Below are 20,540 nucleotides of genomic sequence, written 5' to 3'. Positions count from 1 at the left end.
GAAAGAGTACAGGGAAGGTATGGCTGCCTTCTTTGTGATGTGTGAAAGGTTCCTACGGTATGGTTGAGAGCTGGCCTCAATCACAGGAGTTTGAGCAGCGTCTTGTAAACTCACCTACATTTTTGTCTTTCTTGTGGTTGTCAGTCTCTGTTGCTGACAGGCCGTGGTACAGACTAAGGTTTCAAGGAGAAGAGATTCTGGAGGCAGCACAAGGAGCTGCTTCTGGTGACGGCCTTCTCGCCGGTAGAGGACTCCGGTACCAGGGGCATCACATGGTGAGAGTTGGGAGTGCGTGGGTCCTTCCCGGCATGAGGGAGACTCTTGAACATCCGCCACGCAAACTTGAGGATCAACGTTTGGAGTTCAGATCATCCAAAATTCTTGTAAATGTCAAGTCTTGGTCACTTGTAATTCCAGCCTTGGAAGGTGGAGACAGGTGATCCGAAAAGGAAGCTGGCTCTTAAGGGAACACCGTTGGGCAAGCTCTGGGATTGATTGAGAGACCTTGCCGTAAAGAATATGGTAGAAGAGTGACTGAGGATGAGACCCAACATCAGCCCTGGGCCTCCACAGGCGCAAAAACATACATACGTGTGCACACGTGTGCGTGCTCCCACGATCACCTATGAATGCCATGGATGGTCTAGCTGCTAATGCCACACGATGGGGATTAAATTCCAGTGAGTTTTGCAGGGGGCAAAGGACACTCATGTTACTGTGACTCTCTTAGAAACCACATAAACAATCGCCTGGAACTCGATGCTTCTCAGACTAGAGTCACACTGCTGCCTTTCCAGGAGATTTTAGATTTCTCTCCACTTTTTACCGTCAGTTGAACATGGTGTCAATCAGCACCGTAGACCACATTGATTCACGTGATGCATGTGACGTCAGCATGTTCAGTATGCACTTTGTTTTGTATAAATGATTCTCAGAGTATGGGGGAATCTTCTCTGTATTCTTTCATGCCTACTTTGCATTTCAGCCAGCTCTCGTTTCCCAGAAGGCTTTTTGGATGAGGTCTCCTCCCCCTATGTTGTTTGTGTATATGGGGAGGTGGGGGGGCTAACTAATTTTGATGGTAGCCTAAGCAAAATGCAATTAAGAAAATCTTGTGCCAAACATGCGTCTGTGCCAATGTTTGTCTTAATTAGTGTGCATAATCAGGAGTTTGCCTTAAACACTGCTCGACCTTTCCCGTGGAAACGTGAAGTGTAGAGAGAAAGAGAGGCTTGTGCCCCGAGTTAGCAGAGCACCCCAAACAAGCCCAGCAGCCTGAGGGGCATTCTCTTACCGATTACTGTCATGGCTAAATCTGGCTTGGTGTGCATTGAAGGCGGTGTGCAAATATGCACATGTGTCTGCACATATGTATGAGTGTGCACACCCATTCTTGCTGTGTATTTGACTAAGGAAATAGAGATCAGCTATTCTACAAAACAAAAGCATTGGTTAGGGAGATCTTAAAACCTGGTCCAAATTCCATTCTTACTGGCTGTAAAAAAGGCTTTCCTTTTTTTTCTTTAGAAAGGAATGTAAATATCCTTAAAATGGACACAGGACTAGAGGAACAATCCATACCTGGGTTTCTTTGGCCAGCTCACTTCTGAGCCTTCAGTCGATTGTAATTTTAAATTCTCGAGGTGGTATGAATTTGCGGTTCCAATTTCTGGGAACCGAATCTTGCCTCATATTGCTTTGGGAAGTGTTCTCCCCGCTGAGGGCAGCATGCTCTCCTTCCTGACTCTCAGCAGGGAGGACAGGGGCAGGTTGGGTTTCTTTGCAGGACAGAGTGGTGGATGGGCACAGGCAGACGGGAGCAGGCACCGGTGAGGCCTGAAGTGGCCCAGATTGCACAGCCCTTCCTGCTCATCTCTTCCTCCACCGTGGCATTCAGGTCAGCTAGAGGAGAATCAGACTCTCCGGTTCCAAGACTTGGAATAGAATGCACCCGTGACAGTGTTAATCTCCCTCACATGGTACTAGTGTTGTGAAGGGAGAGCACGCCGGTAGACACCCAGCTAGATGGACACAGATGGAGTGGTGCATGTGTTAGTTAGGGGCCATGTGGACTGAGGGGCCAGAATGGAGGGAGGGAACCAGAGATGCAGGAGAACTCCTCTCCAGATTGCCCGAGGTGCTGCTGTTGCTGTAACACCTTATCAAAGATAAACCCTTCCTAAGGAGGGCTCGCTTGGGCTCACAGCTTGTGGAGTTGAGACCATGGTTGTTTGACTGTGTTGCTTTGAGGCGCATGGTGTGGCAGGAACTTGTGGTGAAGGAAGCCGCTCCTGCCCTAGTTAGGGAGTACAGGCGTTGGGAGGAGGTGATGTTTCTGATAAAGTGGCTTCCTCCCTTTCGGTTCCTCCTCTTGAAAGTTTCTCTGCTTCCCAATAGACTGGGCTGGGGACCAAGTCTTTAACAAATGACCCTCTGGGGTATTTATCTAAACCACCACAGTGTGCCTGTTGGTCGGTTCTCATCTCCCTTTGCCCCAGCACTGGGTGTACGAGGGGACATTGCTGCTGCTGCTGCTGGCATGCAGTGGGTGGATTGCTTCTGTTCCTTTTGTTGGTGTTCCTCACCGCGCTAAGCACTGGCCACATTGGACCTGAAACTCAGGCAGACATTTTTTTTTGTTGTTGTTACTGGGCCTGAATTTAAGAGAAAAATGCTTTGCCACCTGTGGGGTGTGACTGATGCTTCAGCTGTTATCTAGGCATCAAGGAGGAGAAGACTTGACTCATAGCTGTGGTAGGCAGCTTGAGGGAGAGCGGAGAAAGCTGCTGTTTATGATGATGATTTGAGGGTACCACACAAGGGCAATAGCTAAGTGGGCTTGCAGAGCCAAAGGAGAGACTTCCGTCTGGAAGACAGAGGAGCAGATGTTTTTAGTGTAGACTAGTGGCTAAATTTGATCACTTAAATCATGGATCTCTGGCTCCTTCAGCCTGGTTGATACCACGTCAGGCAGAATCTTCCCAACTGCCCTTAGTACGGTTCCTGTCTCTACAACACTTTCTTTTCTTTTTAATATTCTTTCATTTTTTTCTAATACATTCTGGTTATTAAATTATCCCTCCCCTCTCTCATTCTAGCTCCACCCTTATAAATCCATCCCACCATTGCCCCCTCCCCTTGGGCACCACCCCACCCTGAGACACCTAGTCCCAGCAAGACTAGACACATTCTTTCCCATTGAGGCCAAACTAAGCAGTCCAGGTAGGAGGAAGGGGATAGAGTGGCAGGGAGCAGAGACTGAGACAGCCTAATTGTCTCCTAAATTGTCCTAGGATGCCTTGAGTTTCTCTTTTCAATGTGTCTGCCATTCAAAGAATTAAAAGTGTAGCCTATTTTTATCCAAGTGAACTCACTCACTTCAGGAAGAGCCGGATCTCGAAGAAGGACTCTACAAACATGGCAGCCACTCTTGAACCCTGTGGACTGCTGCCTTTGAGTCAGCTGCATGGATGGTCTGAGCTGACACAGAGAGCCTGGGACTGAAGGAACCGTTAGGAGCCTGAATGTCCAAAGGTCTTACCTGTCCTCACCTCTACAGGTGAGGGGCAGTGGCGAAGTTGTTGGAGACCTTGTAACTCCGTGCCACGAAGAGTGGCCAGTTAATGCAAAATGCCCAAGCCCTGTGCTTCAAGGCCCCGTTCTCATCCTGGTTCTCATCTTGTGCCTGCCTGAAGGAACACTGCCCTCGTCGCATTAGATAAACAGTTTGTTTTTGTTTTTGAGACAAAACATAGGCTCCTACTATATAGCTCAGGCTGCCCTGGAACTCATTGTCTAGACAGGTCATCCTTGAACTCACAGAGATCCACTTGCCCCTGCTTCCTGAGTGCTGGGGTGAAGTACATACACTTCTACCCCTGGCTAAGGAAACGTGTGTGTGTGTGTGTGTGTGTGTGTGTGTGTGTGTGTATGTATATGGGTATTTGATGTGAGAACATGTTCCTGCAGAGACCAGAAGAGGCCTAGTTAGATTACTCGTGGAGCTGGAGGCAAAGGTTGTTGAGCGCAGCGCCCTTGGGGCATGGGTCAAGTCTTCTGGGAGGGCCGGTAGAGAGCCGGTACACCATCTCTTTACCCCTGGAAAGATGATTTGAAGACATTAAACACACCCAGGAGCAAATTGTAACTCCTGTGTGTGGGTGCCGCCTATGCTGTGTCTCACATCACAGACTCCTCCGGCCTCTTCCAGGGACCCCTTTGAAAAGTTGGGAGGGAGATGGGACAAACTTCTTGGCTTCCCTTGGCCTGGCTTCTGAACGGAAGCGGGAGATGCTCACTGGAAGCTCAGCCCCTTCTTGCCTTTGCACTCTGGGAGTCAGGACACCAGATAGGAGCCTGTCCTGAACCCGATTGATAAGGCAAACTGGCACAGTGGGCTGGAGGTCCTAAGCCAAGTACACAGTAGAAGCCCAAGGGTTGCTTCTGCGCTGTGTTAAACCCGCATATGTTTCCGATCAGGGCTCTGTGTAATATCAACCGAGGCTCTCCCATGCTCTCGCTGAAGCATTTGGCAGGAGCTTGTGGTGACTGGTCGCTAGGGCTGACAGGGAACATGTTAATTCTGGAGACTTTGGCCCTGGTGTAAGCTCAGAGTCCCTGGTCTGGATCCCCTGTACGGTGGGCGCCAGACGCCAGCGGTGACTATCTAGGGGGGCAGCAGAGGTCAGAGAATGCCAGGATAGGAGAGTCAGCCCTGGGCGCTGCTCCAGGGCCTGTTGCAACAGCCCAGTGCTTCCAGATCTTTCTCAGTTTTCAAGACAACTCGGAAATCCTAATTTTTTTTTTTATGTGAAGTCTTATTTTTAAAATGTTGGATCAAAAAGGAAATAACATTTTTAAGCAATTCACAGTCCAAACAAAATATGTCTGCAGGCCACACACCCACAGGCCACCGGCAGCATTTTCTGGGTGTGCAGACCACACTATTTCTTATACATACTGTGCTTTATGGATAATTTCAAATATTTATCAGCCAAAGGAAGAATACAGTAGGGTTCCATGCAAACTCTGTGACCTTTCACTCAAGGATTGTCAGCATTGGGGCCAAGCTGCTTTTTCTCATAGTGCTGCCTTGGCTCTCACACATGCACTAATGCACATCCACACATATGGATGCATGTACTTGTGTGTACACACATACACACATGTACACACAGAGCTCATACACATGTGCACATATATGAAGATACGTGTACACTGTGTACGTGCACATTGAACACACACACACACACACACACACACACAGGATTGTTTAGAATTGTGGCAGCACGGAGTGATTTGTATCACCCCATCTGCTGTTATGTTAGATTATGTCATTAAAAGATAACATGAAAAATTTTGACTCAGGTTGTGATTAAATATCCAGTTTTCAAGTTCACTTTCTTGTCTTACAGTTAAATTTTTAATACTTTGTTCTGTATGTGTGCATGCACATACTGTAGTGGACATGTGGAGGTCAGAGGACAATTTCAGGTCCTCAGAGTTAGTGGCACATGCCCTTAGCAGCAGAGTTGTCTTGCCAGCCCTTGTCTCATAATTTTTAAACACTTTTTTTTATCACAATCCTGAATGACGAACTCTATCTTATCCATTGGGCTGCTCTCACTGTGTAAACCACTAGTTTAGAAACAATCTGTAGTTGTGGGTGTTTGAGGTGAAGGCAGTCTGTGGGGCCTGTTTCAGATAGCTCTTCACTATGCCTTCCTCCTCTGCTGAGGATAAGGGGCCTACCTCTCAGATCTTTGTAAGTTCCCATTGTCCACAGAGTTGCCTTAAAAGTTAGGATTCTAACATCAGATTTGAAGCTGATGAAGACACAGGTGACCTTAGTGCATCGGTTCCGGCTGCTGGGAATAGATCTTGTTTCTGGAGTTCTTATGATACAACCTTAATCACCTTGCAGCAGTAGGTCTGGGGGTGGGGTGTGGCTGGCCAGTGAGCACTCTGTTCATGAATATGCTAATGATGCTGTCTTGGGTGTGGCTTTGACTAGAAGGGGTGAGTTAGGCCCCTCTCCAGCCTTCATTCCCCATACCTCCACCAGGGGATGATGCGGCCAGGTGCTAGCCCTTTCCATCAGTCTCTGCAGCTCCCAGAACTGTAACGAATATATTTTTAAAATACTTTATTCTTATTGAAAAGCCCAAGTTGTTTGCTCTATAAAGTTCCCCACAGCCTCAATTTTGCTGGTTGCGTCCCTGTTACCGTTTGAAGTTTAATATCTTGAGTTATATGCCAGAGAGGACTCTAGATGCCTTCTTCTTCCTGCTAGCACTGGATGTGGCTGTCCTGTTACACACTCACGTCTTGTTCCACTTTCCTCCCCGCAGCACAGCGCTGTTAGCTTTGTGTCCGATAGGCCCTTTCACTTAAAGTAAAAGCATCCTGAGGGGTGACCACACTGCTACACTTGGGGTCTTGACCAGCCCGGGCTGCGTTTATGGGATCTTGAGCCTGTTGGCAGCTGAGAGGCCTTTGCGAAACTCTCCTCTGCGCAGTGAAGTGAATTTTGCTAATTTTAGCTTTCTGATTCTTGGCAGCAGAAGTGAAGCCCGAAGATTAATTTTGGATCGGAATATTTTGGATTTGAAACCAAGTCACACTGTGGCACTCTAATTAAAAATGTTAAATGTGTGGCTTTGCCCGCTCAAATGAAGAAAATGAGAAATTGTTGAACTACAAACAGCAGCAAATTGCAGAAAGGATTCACTCCGGGTTTTGCCAAAGGTTATTTGGAGCGCTTAACATCAATTCTTTTGACATCCTAAAGCCACCATTAAGGATGGAGGAGCTGAGGGAAAATAATTGGGAAGCGTCGATATCTAATAAACGTTCTTCCTTAAAATCTTTCACGCAGTTAAGAAAATTAGCGGACTTCCATTGTGATCTCGCTTAGAGTGGTTCCAGTCATTTCAACAAAATGTAAATAAAGGAGCTTGCATTTTTCTATCGAGGCTTTCAAAATTAGCCAGGAAGCGTGGCTAAGGTCCTCTTTCATGCCTAGAGCCACCCATGGAAGTATATAGACTGGGTAACTGAGGATTAACTAGCTCTTGAACCAAACATCGGGTTCTGTATGCGTTGTTTTGAGAGAGTCTTGTGCACTGTAGTCTGGTCCTTCTAGCTGGAATTCCAGGTGTGCACCTCCACACCTGCATCTCTTTTGGTTTTTATTTGTGGTTTATTTAGTAAGAAGATGAACAGTGGGTGACATAGTACCAGTACCAATGATTCCTAATAAAATGGGGTGTGTGCGCGCGTGAACGCTCTCGCATGCGTATGGAGACAGCACACTGATGTTGGGCATCTTCTTTATTTGCTCTCAACCTTAGTATTTGAGAGAGCCTCTGGGACCTCCATTCCCAGTGTGGGGTTATCTGTTTATACCAATGCCCTGTTGTTGTTGTTTAGCATGGGTACTGGGGTTCAGGACTCAGTCCCTTTAACAGGGTCTCATGCTTGTATGGTAAGCACTTTACTGACTGAGCCATCTCCCCAGTCCCCCAAGATGTCACCTGAAGCTAAAGTCTTATGATACAGCGGCTTGTGGGGATGCGGGGATACAGCATCAGCATACCCAGACAACGGTACACGCTTTGAAGATGGGCTGATCTGTGGTTATGAAGTGATGGAGTCACCCACACAGTGAAGATGCCCAAGTGTGCCGGGTTCCTCAGTAAACAAGCCTTGTCTCATGAATGTCTCCTCAGCTGGGCAGACACTGCAGGCCCGGGAGATCGCCTGGCTCCTCTTACTGTGGCCTTTAGTGAGAAAATGTTCTTGCCAGACTTACTTGGTAGGTAAGCTTGGTGAATATTGAGGTGTTCCAGTTAGTTGCTATGGGGACTTTTTTTTCTTTTGTTGAGGGGAGGGTGCAAAGAAGAAGACTGCAAATATTATTTAAAACCAAATAGCCGGTGGATTGCAGAGTGTGTTGCTAACTTAGCCTTTCTGCCTGGATGCATCGAGACATTCCCATTCTCTTCCCACTAGGACCCCGAGCGTCAGTGCAACCTGAAGTCAGGTCAGCAGAGATGCATCGAGAGGTCTAGGGACGCACGGATGGACGGGCTGGCGGGCGGGCGGGCGGTGATGGGCCACTCTAGGGTAAACTGCATTTGGTGTCTCTGGGAGAAGAATCCGGCTGAGCTGCATTGTGAAGGCTGTGGTGGGCAGGGATGAGGGTGAGTGAGGGGGCTGCGTATGACTTAGCTCCCCCTTTCCTTTTCTCTTCCGTTGCTGCCTCCCTGCCTCCCGGCCCTCGATTACAGCGGTTCCTAGAGTCCTGTTCTAAAAGCCACCTGGATTTGACTAATCACACGTCATTCCCACACAGATTCTTCTGTGGTTCTTTGTGCTTCCTTTGCTTATAAATTTGATCCCTGACACACTTGTCTTCAGGTTTTCCAGTGAACTATTTAGAGGGGGAAAGAAACCCTACCTCCAAGCATCCTTATTTCCTGGGAAACGGACAGCTATTGTAGAGGAAGGCTATGGGGTATAAGTACAAAATGCTGTCACTGTGTCTCTGAGCTTCCTCCTCATGGAAAGGAAAGACAGCCCCCAACCCTCGCCCCCTCCTATTTTAAACTGGGTAAACTAAATTGCTTTGGCCAATGGGCAAAATCCACCTTAAGGGTGATGTATAGGTTTTTATTCTATGGCCTTGGCCAATGGTCCTGAGGGAATGATATTCATGGCTGTGCTGGTAGACAATGGGAAGCCCAGTGGCTTGGTCGGTTACTTCTGGGTCGCTCCTTAGATCAGGAAATGTATATGGAGAAATGATGTTCTAGATAATAAGACACATGCTGGAGCTGGAGAAACCCATGAGGTATGGATGCCGCTTACCAGAGACTCGTTGAGGGCCATTGTGTGTGACAGAAACCCCCACCTATCCCTGGCACAGAGGCTATAAGGAGAGCGTGCCCAGCCCAGAGTGGAAAACCCCCACTCTCAGGAGCTGAGAGGAATCTTTCTCTCTGGACTATCTGTAGCGCTGTAGATCTAGGGTTCTCAAACTTGGTCCGAGGGCCGGATTCTTCTGGGTTCCTCTGAGTGTAAGGTCCTTGACGTAAGAAGGCCTCTTAGGTTTTTAAGTGGTTGGGAGAAAAAAGACCAGATGAGCAGTACTGTATACCACATTGGTCGCTGACAGCACACATGTGCCAGTGCCTCCTGGTGAGTACTGAGCACCGCGCAGGGCTGTGGCTGGCTTAGTTGAGGGGGATGGTCTCAGGTGTCTTTGCTGTGAGGAAATCATGGCCCCGTGCAGCTCCCCCCAGAACTCGCGCCTCCTGTTAGGCAGCACAGGACTGTTACAGTCTGTGTCATGTGACTGACTAGCATGTGAAATTTGAATTTCAGTCTTCATGCGCAAAGTGATACTGGAACAAAGCCACACTGGCTCAGTGGCCTGTACTCTCTGATTGTTGACACGTTCTCCAGAGCCTAGGAGAGTTTGCCCATTAGGGTTTTCTAGCCCCTGTTCTGATGCAGCCAGCACAAGCCCAGGTAGTTCTAGCTGTACCGTCCGTAATCCACCTATGACGTACATGCATCAGTTCCCACCATATGCGTGAACTCAGCTTCCTCTCCTCCCCGGCCCTGCCTTCAGTTGCTTGTGGCACGGGTTGCAGGCATCGCTGCCTCCTACAGGGCCTTCATCAGGCTCCCTATAGAGGCCGGAGGAGTACACGGGTGGATGGATATTCACCCAGGCCCTTTCAGGACTTCTCTTGTACTCTCCGCTGCACTTGGAGAAGAGGAGCTCTGTCCGTTGATCTGTGAGAGAACACTCCACCAGCAATTTGTAAATGGCGCTTTGGTTAACAGACTTGTCGCAGTTGGAATCCTTTTGTTTTGGGCCATCCATAGGAAAGCAGACAGTGCAGGGCTAGGGTCTTTCATCCTTTTCTAGGCCCTGGGATGCTGCGAAGCTCACCATACAGAGAAATATTGAGAAATCTGCAGGCTAGTGCCTGCATTTGGACCGTTCCGTGTAACACTGAAACCTCATGCTTTCTGGCAGAGATAACGGAGTGACGTGTGAATATAAAAGTCAGCGATAAGACCCATGCAGCCGAGGGTTCAGCAGCGTTGTCACGGGTCACGCTGGCTCCTGGTGGCTCTTTCTTGGAACCCAACACCACTCATCTCTCCTTAAGCAGAGCCCCTCAGCAGAGCTACAGGAAGAGGCTTTTCTGCTCGTGGCTCCACTGCCTGTGGTTTCAAGGGCACTTCCTCTGGTTGCCCCAAGCAACTGGTTTCCTCCAAACCAGAAAGCTTTCTTTGGAAGAACTCTGAGATCGTAATCTCAAGGCTGGCAAAGGCAGCTGTAGCTACCGCTCCGCTTTCAGGCACTGGTGGGAGGGAGATAAGTCTATCCTAGCCATCCTCTGACTATTCAGTGTTTGGGAAAGGAAAAAAAGAAAGATTCGACAGAGAAACACATGAGGATGTTGGGCCAGCACGAGTCACCGAAGGTTGTTTGAAAGGACATAATCAGAGAAAGCTCTGGGGAGTGGCAACATGTTCTACACAGAATGTGGGGTGGAGAGCGGTGCTCCTAGCAGGGCCAGCCTCCACTGCTTATCACTGCAGAGCAACCGAACAGTAAAACCCTTTCAAGACACCCATCGAGTACCATACATCATGAGTGAGACCTGAGGGTTGCCGGACTAGAAGCCCCAGTGGTCTGAAGGCTTGCTAATGTGGCACTTGTTTTCCTGGGTGAGGGTCAAGAGAGGCTGGAGTTAGGGGAGCAGAGGATGCAGAGAGGATCTCTCTGACACCCCTGTTTTCCAGGTTTCCGTTGTTCTGACTCAGACCAGTATAGCCCAAGCAAAGTTGTTCAAAGCTGGACACATTCATGTTTAAAAACCAAGACCTGGGTTAGTTAGCCAGATGGCTCAGCAGGTAAAGGCAGTTGCCTTTACACAAGGTTGGACCCCTCAACCTCCATTTGGTCCCTGCAACCTTCATGTCAAAGGTGGAGAACTCATTCCTGTAAGTTGCCCTCTGTCCACCCCATAAGCAACTTGTCTTGAGGACCCTTGCCCAACATAAATAACTTGCAATAAAATAATTTCTTGCCGGGCAGTGGTGGCGCACGCCTTTAAATTAAGCCCAGCACTTGGGAGGCAGAGGCAGGCAGATATCTGAGTTCGAGGCTAGCCTGGTCTACAGAGTGAGTTCCAGGACAGCCAGGGCTATACAGAGAAACTCAGAAAACAAATTTTTTTTTTTTTTAAAGAACAAAATTCAAGGTAGTTCTATGATTAGCTTGTATGGACCATTGGCCGGCTTCCTCAGTCACTTGGACCCTGGGCAGGAGGAGTCTTGATCTCTGTTTGAGCATGTGGTTAGGGATAAGGGTAAAGAAAGCACAGAAAAGCAAGCACAAACTAACGTGGCCAAACCTGGATCCTATTGCCAGGCCTTGCAGATTCTCCCACCAGAGAACTTGGTGTCCTGTTCTGTAGTGTTGTTCTAACGAGAGTGGGTTCGTGTTATAGATGTGAAGACTTCGTGCTATCCCCGGAGATGGTGGGCTGGCATTTCTTTAGGAAAAACAAAACAAAACAAAACAAACAAACAGTGATTGCCTTATTTGGTGGTCATGAATGCATGCTTCACTGTGAGAAAGGTGAGCCTTAGGTGGATGGTCTGAGTCTTTAGGCAGTGTCGGGTAGGACAGTCTGATCCTTTGCACTTCCTGTCTTGTGCCCTTGGCTGGAGGCTCCATGCTCATAGTTCATCCACTCTCAGTAACACCAGAGAGATTGATGGGGGCAGAGGGTTCTCTGAGCCCGCTCTTAAGTCCTGCTCTCAGTCTTAAATAAGTCACAGCCAAGGTTACATTCGTACCCATGCATGGTTTGTGATATGTGTTCATATCTGTACACATGCATATGTGTGTGTGTCTATAAATATATGTGTGTATTTACAGAACAAAATTAGTATACATACATATATTCATACATCAATTTATTATCCATCTGATCATCTGTCTGTCCGTTCATCCATCCACCCACTCTCTATCTGACAGTATCTCTCCAAAAAGAGGCATTTGAATTTGTGATCTTGCCATACACTCTCCAAATACTGGGGGAAAGAGCATGTTTGGCAAAGCATCTTCTTTAGCAAAGTGCATTGTCTGTCACTGAGCTGTTTTAATGGAGTGGTGATGTTTGGACAGGGTTTTATGGCTACCGATGAAATGAAGACTTTATTTGGGGAGGAGGACCAGTAGTGGGAAATAATTTTCTCCAAGATAACTTCAGATTTTATTAAGCCTTCTTCAGGTGTGAAATGCACCACGTGTCCTGGTGGCTGTGTCCTGCGAGTGAACGATTGGCCTGATGGGTGAGGCGATGATCAATTCTGCAGTCGCCTGACCCAGACAGACCTTATTCCCATAAACAGTTATCTTTCATTTCCACCTACCTCAAGAAAACACATGAGCCTTGTCTTAGTCAGGGTTTCTATTCCTGCACAAACATCATGACCAAGAAGCACTTGGGGAGGAAAGGGTTTATTCGGCTTACCCTTCCACATTGCTGTTTATCACCAAAGGAAGTCAGGACTGGAACTCAAGCAGGAGCTGAAGCAGAGGCCATGGAGGGATGTTACTTACTGGTTTTCTTCTCCTGGCTTGCTCAGCTTGCTCTCTTATAGAACCAAGACTACCAGCCCAGGGATGGCACCACCCACAAGGGGCCCTCCCTGCTAGATCACTAACTGAGAAAATGCCCCACAGCTGGATCTCATGGAGTCACTTCCCCAACTGAAGCTCCTTTCTCTGATAACTCCAGCCTGTGTCAAGTTGACACATAAAACCAGCCAATACAGGCCTGAAGTTTATGAAGCTGTGTCTTCTGTCTTTATAGTTTGTGCGACAGACGATGACATTTGGCTTTGTTTATTTGTTTGCTTGTTTATTTATATTGTAAAGGCTCTCCATATGTAGCCTAGGCTGACTTCAAACTCTGATCTTTCTGTTTCCTTTCCTCAGAGGCTTAGATTAGCTCAGCAATGCTAAGGCCAGAACCAGCGTGCTCAGTTTGTTTCATAACAATATACGAGTGGACGCCCAGGTTATGAAGTTTGCTGTGTCTGGCTTGATTGCCCCAAAGGTTGTGAAAGGCTATGGGGATAAGATTCACTTGTCTCCTTTGTTGTTTGTTTTTATCGGTTTCATTTGGACCACCATGTTGTGCTCCACTGTGCTGCAGATGGCCCTATGGGTTAGCATGTGTTGGCCACTGCTAGCCACAGTGCAGAGCATCCTTAAGGACACGCGTGTCCTTGTACTTGGTGAATGCGTTTTGTGGTTCTGTCCTCATTCCTGGAATTGCAGATTTCTCTTCCTCAGTAAAGAGATTAACCCAGCTGCCCTCTGTGTCAGTGTTAGAGAGTGCCTTCCGACTTTATCCTTAGGGAGACCTTGGCATTATTCTCCACTTTGCTTATATTCTGCTAATAAGTGGATTTCCTGGTTTTAATTTTTTTTTCATAATTCACAATGTCATTTCCCAATTCTAATTTATTTGACTATCCTCATTTGTAAACTCCTTGTTCAAACCACCTGTCATCCTTTGATTTGAGAGCTGATCTTTTGGAATATTGACTTTGTATACTTTTGTTTATTGTCATGAGTTGATTAGGTAATTGTGTGTGTATGTGTTTGGGCAGATGTGCAGTGGGGCAGATGTGTGGGGGTTCGGTCTCTCCTTTTACCACATGGGCCCCGCAGATCAAGCTTAGGCTGTCCTGTCCTGCCTGGCAGCAGGAGCCCCTGGACTATCCAACTGTAGCTCTGGTCCTGTGGATAGTCCTATAAATCGTTCTTTATAACACTCTTTCAGAATTATGTTGTTTTCCCCCCTTATACGTTTCCTATTTATTTAAAAAACCCTCAGCCGGGCGTGGTGGTGCACACCTTTAATCCTAGCACTTGGGAGGCAGAGGCAGGCGGATTTCTGAGTTTGAGGCCAGCCTGGTCTACAAAGTGAGTTCCAGGACAGCCAGGGCTATACAGAGAAACCCTGTCTCAAAAAAACCAAAAAACCCTCTTCCTGTCACAACATTTATCATAGTTATATTAGATTACAAAATCTGTCTGCCTCTTTCTGTGTATATGTCTCTTTCTATATGTCTCTGTGTGTGTGTCTCTGTGCGTGTGTCTCTGTGTGTGTGTCTCTGTTCGTGTCTCTCTGTGTGTGTCTGTCTCTGTACTTTTATCTCTTACCAGAAAACACAAGGATTCAAGCATTTTAACTCTTTTTATCTTCTCCTGTTTTTTTGGTAATACGACACTGTTACAGATACCATTGTATCTTTTTCTTTATTTTTATTTATACCTGTAGCTGTAATTGATGTGGTCATACCTCAGCCTGTCTTGTTGTACTCCCGTCTGCTGAGGTGGCGTTCGGCTGGCCGGGAGGTTCATTTAGACCTTGGTTCATCGTCTCCTGCTGCTTCTTGCTCGTGTTGGGAACTTGGATTTTTAGCTAACCTCCTGTCTGGAGGGCATCGTGTAATTTTCCCCTCTGTCCCTGCCTTTTCTGACTCTGCTGTAACACTCAGAGCATTTGCGGCTGTATTCTATGAGGTTGTAGGACTTCGAGTCTGGCGGTTGCTGCATTTGGGACCATATCTAGCCTATTTCAGCCACCCACTTTTTTTTTCCCCACTCTGTGATAAACCTCTTTGTTCCATGTTCGCGGAGTTGGCCTCATGCTAGAAACCTATATGAACATAAACGTTGGCTCCTCCTACCGATGCCTCCTTACTGCTGGGGTTACAGGACCGTGCTGTCACCCTGTCCTTAGCTTCTCTCTCTCTCTCTTTCACCCCTCTCCCCACTTCTGTGCCTTATTCTATTTTATCAGTGATGTGAAAATGAGACATACTTTGTTCCCTCAACAAGTTTTTTTTTTTTTTTTTTTTGGTTTTGTTTTTTCAAGACAGGGTTTCTCTGTGTAGCCTTTGCTGTCCTGGAAATAACTCTGTAGACCAGGCTAGCCTTGAACTCAGAAATCCTCCTGCCTCTGCCTCCCAAGTACTGGGATTAAAGGCATGAGCCACTATTACCTGGCTTCAACAAGTCTTTTTATCTTTAGGCTCCATGACACGCCAGACACTGACATCAATCTAGGTTCTTGGTCATTGGAAATACAGAGATTCTCATCTCTGTAGATTGCTTCTAAACAATAAAAACCTGTTCGCTACTGATTAGTACCCACTGTTGGTTATTTCTTCATTTTATATTAATAACCGAATGACCTAGGCTATAAAGAGGTGGTGGGTGTTCCTGACAACGTGACAGAGTAGCTTCTCTGGGTGGATGGGCTATTCTGAGGGGAAGAGGAAGAAATTTGGGGACTGCTTGATGAAGACGTAAAGCAGGCAGGCATGTTTGAGAAAGAAAGTGTCCAGAAAGTTCAGTCGCATCAAGTGGGGCAAGTGTGGCTTCCTTGGCAAGAACAAGAATGGGAGGGACAGGAGACATAGGCAGAGAAGCAGTGATGGTGTCCAGCTCTACAGGGCCTGCTGAGGCTCTTACCCCTGAGCAGAGGAACCATGGATCCAACCCATGGTTTTAGAGATCCAAGTAGAGTGGGCTGCAGAGAGCAGAAAAGAAAGGGAGACAGCTCCCACCCCCACCCCCATGAAGAAGCTTTTGTATAATTCTGTAGAGAGCGTCCTGGCCAGGTTCTGCTGACTGCAAAGTACGGAGAAAAGAGATTCAGATTTGCTCCTTTCTTTGAAGAGGGTGCAATAGAATTTTCTGACTAATTTGATGTGGGTTGCGAAAGAGATGTGCAAACCGCTCCTCGCTGCAGTTCAGCCTGAGCCACTGGGAGGGTTGAGTTCCCCTTGCTGGGCTGGGAAGGTTGCCTGGAAGGAAGGATTAGCTCACACTTGGGTATCTGAACATGGTCTCATGCAGGGAGAGGCAGTGTCCCGACGCCTGTGGAGAGATACCAGGAAGTCTTGGTATTTGATAGTCATGAGGCAGGCTGGGATCTCCGAGGACAGTAAGATGGTGACATTTAGGAGGAAGATCGTTCTCAGGAGAATCAGCCTTTTAGAATGGGTGGGGAGAGGATGCATGCTTGGGCAGAGACATCACACTGTTCTATAGGGCCACCTGTCAGTGAGCTAAGAGCACCTGTCATAGTTGATCTCTGGATGCCTCTACCCCTCCTGATTCAGTCACCATGGGGTGCCCACTATTCATAGTCCTTCCCTGAGAGAGCAAGTCCTTCCCTGAAATAGGATCTGGGTCAGTGCGTATCCCATCCCGAAACACTGAGTGCAGACTGAAAAGGCAATCTTTGTCTTCTTGAGGCTCCAGAACTGTCCAATACGGAGAAGAGGAGTCAGCAGAAGCAACTGGCGGGATCGAAGGATCATGGCGGCTGGCAAGGGCAGAAATCATAGCATTGTAAGTGCATAAGGTTGCGTCAACCATGGCGAAGATGGAGAGGAAGAAGCATTAGGTTTGCCACTTTGTAGGTCGGAGAGGAACATGGCAGTGGACGGCAGTCTAGATGCCTTGGAGTCAAGAGAAAGGGAAAAGAATAGGGCCCAGTTGACAATGAGTGTGAGGTCTATTCCTGGTTGTCCACTTGACTGCTTCTGGAATGAAGTATAGTCTATAGATGGAGGGACGCCTGTGATCCAGAGCTTGAGGCATAGCAGCCAAGAAAAGCTTAGGCCCAGGCAAGGTTGTACACACCTTTAATCCCTGGAGGCAGAGGCAAGCAGATCTTTGGGTTCAAGGTCAGCCTGGGACAGAGCAAGTTCCAAATTCAGGCCTGGTGGTACACACCTTTAAGTTGGGCCGTATCTTCTGCTGGAGGCCTACATAAGGACAATGGAAAAAGGAAGCATTTCTTCCTTGTCTGGTTGCACTTATGTGCCAGCACATCTGTTGGAACCCACTTCTTCAGGATTCCAGTTTATACAGAAGATCGGCTGAAACACCTAGCCTTGTGGGACTGAGCAACTACTAGATTCTTGGACTTCCATTCATAGCTGCCCATTGTTGTGTTAACTGGACTGCAGCCTATAAGTCATTCCATTAATTCCCCTTAATCTATAGAGACATTCCATAAGTTCTGTGACTCTAGAGAACCCTGACTAACCCAACAAGCAACCCCAAGACTTTTTGGATGAGAAAGCAAGAACAGAGCGATTTGTGTATTTATAATTTGAGCACACTGAGAACGATGTGTGGAGTACTGATTGAGTCTGGGTGGGGTGGGAAGGAGTCTCAGTTGGTGAGTCTGGCTCTAGATATGATTGCTACCTATGTGTACAAGAAGTTGGGAGTGTGTAGATGCAGACAGAGCCTTGCTGGGGGCTATGTAGCCTTTCAAGTTTGTGGAAGTCACTCTGAGTTTCTCCAAGAATTAGATAAAAGGTTGTCTGCGGACAGAAGAAATGAGAAAAAACGCCTGGAGATTTGGGTAGAAAGAGAACATGTAAACTTGATCAGTGTGCAGGTTAAGAAACTGGAGATTTCCAGGTGACTGCTAATGACTTTTAAAGACACACTTGACATTAGTGGTTTCCGATCGTGAATTTTAAGTGAGCCTGTGACTGTGCACATGTGTCTTTTGTTTGCCTCCGATTCTTTTTTTTTTTTTTTTTAAAGCCATAGATAACTGTCTGGGTTCAGGTGTGAATGAAAGTGGTCTGTTAAATTTAATGAGTGTGGGTTTTATGCCAAAAGGGTCTGATTGAAACACAGCTGAGCAAATTGAAGGAGGGGATTTTAAGGCTAGAATACAAATACAGTTTCTATTTTCCTTCTTTCCTTTTATTATTATATATGTATGTTCAGTCTCTTAAGGACTTACTTTTAATTCTGTACGTGTCTCTCTCTGTGTGTGTGTGTGTGTGTGTGTGTGTGTGTGTGTGTGTGTGTGTGTAGGGGTATGCTCACTGAGCGCAGGTGCCCATGGAGGTCAGAAGAGGGCCATACATCATCCTAGGCTGTATCCTTGGACAGTTGTGAGCCATTTGCCATAGATGATATTGGGAAGGAGTGTTTCTGGTGTCTCTCCCACAAAAATAACTCAGCAAGGCAACTCAGCTTTCAGAAAGGTGTACGGTGACCAACCCTGGGTAAGCAGGCACACAAGGTGGGCAGGCCACTTGGTTTTTATCCTATAGGAGGGTGGTGACTGTCTCACCCCACGGTGAGAGCATAGCATCACAGTCTGATGTGATTGGCTAATTCATGATGGATGGGATGTGGGATGGTGAGAGAGAGAGAGAGAGAGAGAGAGAGAGAGAGAGTTAGTTAAATATTAGGAAATACTAGGTGTGGTGATCTTCTCAGGTCCTGGTGGACCTCAACCCCCTGCAGCTGTGAGCACCATGCACTCTCTGCTCTAGAGAGGAGTGTGTCCTAGAGTCTTACCTGTCGGCCATAGGACTGCAGGACCAGTAGGGACTCGCTGCCTAAGACAGGTTTTGTAAGAGAGCCTGTAGTACTTGCATACTGCTTAACTCCATACTGCACTCCACTCTGTTACCATTTCGATTTATGCTATGTGGTTGCTTTGACAAAGATGGTAAGAAAGTCAAGTGGTCTTTGTCTTGATGAGGTCACCAACCAAGATGGATACAAAGCCACATGGTTACTATCCTCCATCAGAACACAGCCCCTAAATCTCACAGATTAAATGTGGACAGTGCCCCTTTTTTCTTTAAACAACAACAACAAGAGCAACAGCAGCAGCAACAGAGTAAGAAGTGATCTTGGCACCCCTTGTTCACCATGGAATAGGCTGAGACCCCCACAGACTTCTGACCCTCTGGGTTGGATGGAAGCCTTAGAAATCAACCTGTTAGAAAGTTGTTACTTTCACACCTTGGCAGCCTTGGGTGGTGCTTTTACCCAGTTACAAAAGCAACTGCCCAGGACCCCGTGGTCTAAAGCAGTGCCAGGCCTGACAGCACTGAGCGGCTGTCTCTTGTCACTTCCCAAAAACCTGATTCAAAATCTTCAGGTTCTCCGAGGGAATCCTGTGCCCAGGGAGAGAACACAGGGCATTAAACTTAGCCCTGTGTAGCTCCTACCACATGACTGTCAGTCAGCTATTAAAACACGAGAGAGAAGGGACATAAAGATGCTCTTGTTTCCTGCTTCTCCCAGGGACCCAGAGCACTGAGCAAGCGTCTTATGGCCCTGTGGCAAGGTGGATGAAGGAGCTCACATTTTCTCTTCAGAGATGCTTTGGCATGTCCTGTGCACATCACCAACTGTTACTGGAATTTTGTTGTGCCTTCATGGTCACCATAGGAAACACGGGAAATCAAGTCCCCTCTTGGGTTTCCTAGTCTCATTAATATAAGAACATAAGAACTTTCAAATGGAAGCTGAAAGCACATCTATTTTAAAGGCCCCCCTCCCCCCACCTCATGGAAGGTAAGCTATAGATCTCAATGGCTGCCCTGAGGATAAGAATAGAGGAAAAGAGTCAGGTCATTTGAGCAGGCTTGAAGGTCATTGTTGTGGATTGTATATGTTGGCTCAGGGAATGGTACTATTAGAAGGTGTGGCCCTGTTAGAGTAGGTGTGCCACTATGGGTGTGGGCTTTAAGACCTTCTTTTTAAACCTGGCCGTGGTGGCACACACCTTTAATCCCAGCACTTGGGAGGCAGAGGCAGTCGGATTTCTGAGTTCAAGGCCAGCCTGGTCTACAGAGTAAGTTCCAGGACAGCCAGGGCTACACAGAGAAACCCTGTTTTGAAAAAACCAAAAACCAAACTAAACCAAACCAACCAAACAAACAAAAAACAAAAAAGACCCCAAAAATCCCTCATCCTAGCTGCCTGGAAGTCATTATTCTGCTAGCCGCCTTCAGATGAAGATGTAGAACTCTCAGCTACTCCTGCACCCTGCCTGCCTGGATGCTACCATGCTCCCACCTCGATGATAATGGACTGAACCTCTGAACCTGTAAACCAGCCTCTAAATATATATTTCCCTTATAAGAGTTGCCTTAGTCATGGTATCTGTTCACAGCAATAAAACCCTAACTAAGACAGTCGTACCCAGGGCTCACCAGCAGCCACATTTCAGGGAGAAGAGCTTTAGGTTCTTCTTCAGAATTCAGAGCGCCATTGACAAACCCAGTTGCCACTGGCCCCAGAGGAACCTCCGCAGGGGGAAACACAGTTTGAGCCTTTCCTCTGGGGTAGGAAGGAAGGGAAGGTGTTGAAGATCGGTCTCACATTGTTTAAAGTCTCTATTCTCCTTTAGTGGGATAAAGGGGCATGGGTCTTTACTAAGTAGAACGACTCTTCCTGAGAAACAGGGTTCTTTCTGTTGAGATGGGCAACTAAGTGCTGGTGGACACAGTCCTCATTGGATCCAACTCTTCAGGCTTGAAGTCTAATGGCTTAATAATTGGCCTAGGGGTCTATGTGAAGTATGTTATCATACCATAATGGTATGTTATCACCTGTGGGTTTTTTATTTGTTTACGGTGTG

At 47.2% G+C, this 20,540-nt stretch overlaps 1 protein-coding gene across 5 annotated transcripts in view; it reads left to right on the top strand.

Moving 5' to 3' along the window:
- Tiam1 (T cell lymphoma invasion and metastasis 1) overlaps nucleotides 1-20,540 on the top strand; it is a 358,490-nt gene that overhangs the window by 149,144 nt on the left and 188,806 nt on the right. The window contains exon 3 of one of the 5 annotated variants that reach the window (XM_017316936.2): nucleotides 16,378-16,474. The exons of the other annotated variants lie outside the window; for them this stretch is intronic. The gene's annotated coding sequence lies outside the window, so the exon portion shown is untranslated. The remainder of the gene's footprint in view (nucleotides 1-16,377; nucleotides 16,475-20,540) is intronic. 5 annotated transcript variants of the gene reach the window in all.

The sequence above is a fragment of the Mus musculus genome, chromosome 16, assembly GCF_000001635.26.
Source record: "Mus musculus strain C57BL/6J chromosome 16, GRCm38.p6 C57BL/6J".
In the NCBI taxonomy this organism is placed as follows: Eukaryota; Metazoa; Chordata; class Mammalia; order Rodentia; family Muridae; genus Mus; species Mus musculus.
Note: the sequence above shows the minus strand (reverse complement) of the source record. Positions and strands in the feature narration are given on the sequence as shown.